Source organism: Triticum dicoccoides, chromosome 7A, assembly GCF_002162155.2.
Source record: "Triticum dicoccoides isolate Atlit2015 ecotype Zavitan chromosome 7A, WEW_v2.0, whole genome shotgun sequence".
Classification (NCBI taxonomy): domain Eukaryota; kingdom Viridiplantae; phylum Streptophyta; class Magnoliopsida; order Poales; family Poaceae; genus Triticum; species Triticum dicoccoides.
Genome location: NC_041392.1, coordinates 494,351,388 through 494,355,429, shown reverse-complemented (window position 1 = coordinate 494,355,429; position 4,042 = coordinate 494,351,388). Strand labels below are relative to the sequence as shown.

The 4,042-nt window shown below is 41.3% G+C and overlaps 1 long non-coding RNA gene across 1 annotated transcript; it reads right to left on the bottom strand.

The window, feature by feature from the left end:
- Positions 1-204: 204 nt before the first annotated feature.
- LOC119332710 lies at positions 205-3,281 on the bottom strand. Its single transcript, XR_005161109.1, has 6 exons — positions 3,101-3,281; positions 2,269-2,340; positions 1,782-2,180; positions 1,288-1,376; positions 595-662; positions 205-334 (listed from the first exon to the last, which is right to left on the bottom strand). It is a non-coding gene; the product is annotated as an uncharacterized LOC119332710 (long non-coding RNA).
- Positions 3,282-4,042: the final 761 nt, after the last annotated feature.

The following is a 4,042-nucleotide window of genomic DNA, read 5'->3' as shown; positions in this document are numbered from 1 at the left end:
CTTCTATGCTTGCTGCTCCCTCCTGCAGCAATTATTTAGAACAACAAACCAATTTACTGTGAGATGAGAGAAGGCACACTAAAGAAGCACATCTGTAAGTGTATATCTAATAATATAGATGCTACAAATCAATAGAACTAAAATACTCCAGCAGTTGGGATCAGCTAGATCTATGTCTACATCACCAAATCAGAAGTTCAGTTACCTGTGGTTCGTTTGATAGTAGTTGCAGGTTTTCATGCGCTGAACTCAAGAACCGACCAGCAGCGACCAAATCTAAGCACAACCATCCCTCACAATTTGAATTCTACCCCAGCAAGTACAGACACGTCCTCTGCAACCTCACACAGATACGAAAGCGTCATAAAGCACACTGCACTACGCCGCCACCACGACCTCCAAAACATGTATAACGACTGAAATAAGCGGACACATTCTACTCACACACAAGCATGACATATAAGCGGGACGAGGCCGAACAATACACCATGGCGTGCCAGATCCAGAAAATTAAAATGATCAACAATTTAAACACCATGACAACACGTACAGGAAAGGAAATATGCATTTTAGCTAGACAGAAAGCAAGCAAACCTCGATGGCAGAACAGAGATGCAACAAAGCAGAAGATCAGGATGCAGCAACACAAGAGATCGCAGAACCTAATAAATAAATGGACATGAAGTGGTCAATGCATCGGCATGCTATGGAATAGACAAGTAAAAGAAGAGTCGTTCCCCAGGCAAATTAAAGAACGGTCCATTTACCTGAGTTAGAGTGGAGAAGCAGGCAAGCAGAGCAGCCAAGATGGATGAGCATACGAAGGACGAGCGGCCGGCAAAACCAAACACAAAAACAGAAACCAAATAGAGATCAATTTTCAGCTGAACCAGTAGATTCACTCCTTCAGGTATACATCATAATTGGTCCTACAATGATCACAAGAAATTAGAGGATGGAACTTGACTGCCTTCTGTATCATTTGAAGGGCGAACTTGACTGGCTATTAAAATGATAAAACGCATGATTGCCGCGGCACATGTACTTTTTTGTGGGAAAACATGCTGTTAGGTGCAGAAGTAAAGAACATATCGCATGGTTGCTTGTTGGCATGTATAAAATCATCAGACCAAGACAGAAGAACCATGATTATCATATGTACTGGAACTAAGATCTACATAGTGGCAGCCATTGATCTAGTTACTCAAGGGTAGTGCTACTGTTAAACAACAACTCTAAAGCAAAGTTACTGAATCTACTAAAGTAGAAGAGAATTCAGTTATTTACCTGGGAAGCAACATCACTTCATTTCCAATAGAAATATGACCAGTTCATTTTCAAAGTAAAGATACTCATCCTTGAAAAGTGAAACAAAACTGCAGAAGAGCAAGGTGTCAAAATCAGATGAGAAATTAGATATTGATAGTTGAACTTGGCGAGCATAGCATATGATAAGATCGGACAATATGATTAAACACAACAATGGAGCAAGTATCACAAGTAAACCAACACTGACACACTTCAGTAAATATGGTCTGAATATTTCAAAACTAAGTCTTAGGGTTTGGGTTTAGGGATGTGAAACTGCACCAATCATCCAATTTACCGGCGGCGGCAACAGACAGCGGATCAAATGAAAATTCATGGAGTACTACTATCCAAACCACTAACTAAATCAAGACAATGAATCTCAGACGAACACTCGGCAAGATCTGAAGATAGCAAGCATCTTCAGAGAAATGGAGAAAAGAACAATAGCTACAGCATGGAAGCCACCCTACTTGAGAGGCCGAGCTCAGACCCGTGCGGCTGCTAGTTCCTGATGCACGCATGTGGACGGAGAAGGAGGAGATCCAGCCGTGGTCAGGGACCCTATGTTCCTGTTGCTCGTGGCCGGGACACCGCCAGCATGGGCGACGGGTGCGCTCGCTCGCGCTGGAGCTCGCTCTAGCCCACCTGGTGTGGTGCGGCTCGCCATGGCCTGCCGTCGTGCGGTGCGGCTGCGACCCTGTCTCTTCCTGTTAAGCATGGAGGAGCCTTCTCATTCTTGCAACCTACGTACACGCAGAGAATGAAATAGTGATCATATCATACAGAAAATGCATGTAAGATTGTATCTTCAGGCACACATATATCTTCAACCGAAGCAAAGCAGACTCATACATATGCACATGATATCCCTGTAAGGATGTGACAAGAATATCGAGAATTAATATCAAGTAAGAAAAAGCATGAGTTGCAGATTTAGTGATGTGAGATGGGGCTGACCTGTAACTCACCAATTGCTGAAAGAAAACTTGTGATCAACTTCCTCCCTTTAGTAACATCCACCTCCAAACTCTGGAATCAAATCAGAAATCCAGATGGGAGGAACGAAAAAAATAGATGTGAATGATCTTTACAGAAAACAAAAAAAACCACACTTGACATGTTTGTAAATAAAATAACAACCTGTATGTAATCCGTCAGGGAAAATGATATTGAAAACAAAAATGTTAAATTTCTTCCTCTGTAAGGTGAAAACCCTCAAAAGGGGTAATCCCATGGTCCCATTCTAAATTTCTTGGGGCATATATTTAATGACTAAAGTTTTCAAATTTCTTGGAGTATTAATCATAAAGCTGAAGAATGCATGAAACAACGGACAAAATATATCTATCATAGGATTTCCTCAAAGACATAAATACAAAGAGAGTATTGGGATAAATTATCGAATCTGTTCAAGTGAAGAATGCATACCCAGGGTTTTTTACCCCCCCCCTCCCCGGCCTCCCCAAAGACACACACAAACACACACACACACACACATCATGTTCTTGCCTCTAGTGTACAACTTCTTATGTGAAGGCAGTACCAAAGTACATGAGATAACATGAGGTCAGTTATTTTTCACAGTAATAATCTTAATTGTGAGACATCACTATGCAATATCTCAGAGCCGGTAAAAAAGAGTTGCACATTATTGAGGGTTTGTGACAGGATGGTATGCCATCGACAAGTTAAGGTGATAAATTTTTTGGTGTTTTTCTCTTATGGGCAAGGAAGCAAGAGTTTTGCTATTACAAATTTACTATACATACATGTTGAAGTTTTTGCATACCTACAACTTCGAACTGATTGGTTCATCCAATGCCCTCTCCTCCAGCTCATACATCATGAAGCCGTGTCGGACCATTAATCTTCTCCTCTAGCAAGCACCTGGGTAAAGATACTAAATCAAACACACACAAAAGTGCCAATGAAACACAGATTCTGCGGCACAAACTGAAGGTACGACAAACATTTGCTGCAGTAGTAGTTTAAACACATGCTAATTGCGATGGAGAATAGATGGTTCTCATCGTTCTCATTTAAGCCCAATGATCTCATTCATGTCAAGGGTACTGTAAAACATGATTGTTAAAATTCAGAAACATCAAACTATATAACCTCCTGACTATCACCAAAAAAACAAAGTGAATCCCTGCCACCAGAGATCTTGGCACAACAAAATCGAAGCCGCTCACATGGGCACGCTCCTTAATCTCCACATACCTACTGCACGCCTCAAGGTCTAGCTTACGAGAACTGAGCTCTTCGCATCCGCTAAACACAATCTCATACAAATAGACCATTCTACCACGGAGCTCGGGGAGAAACATGGCGGCGGCTCCTCGCCCTTTCACAATGAGCATGTTTGAGCCAATCAAGAAGGCAAAAAGTAAATGAACAAAACAATTGCAACTGAAGAAATCAGGATGCTCCCTGCAAATAACATACCTCAAGAACCCATAAAAAATGAAACTGCAGTCCATAAGGCAGGTTGCGAAGTATGTGCGGCAGCAAACAAGAACTGCATGATCAGATCATCCTCGATGGCCGGCATGATGTCCTAATCACATAGCGGTGGTGCTACTAATTAAATTGATAACTTTTATCTAAATCTGAAGACAACAAATGGTGTCATGAGACCAAGTTTAACTATGTGCGGAGGCAAACAAATATGGTTTTAGAGTGGCTACAACCAAAACTACTTTTGTATTGACTAAAAATAAAAAATAAT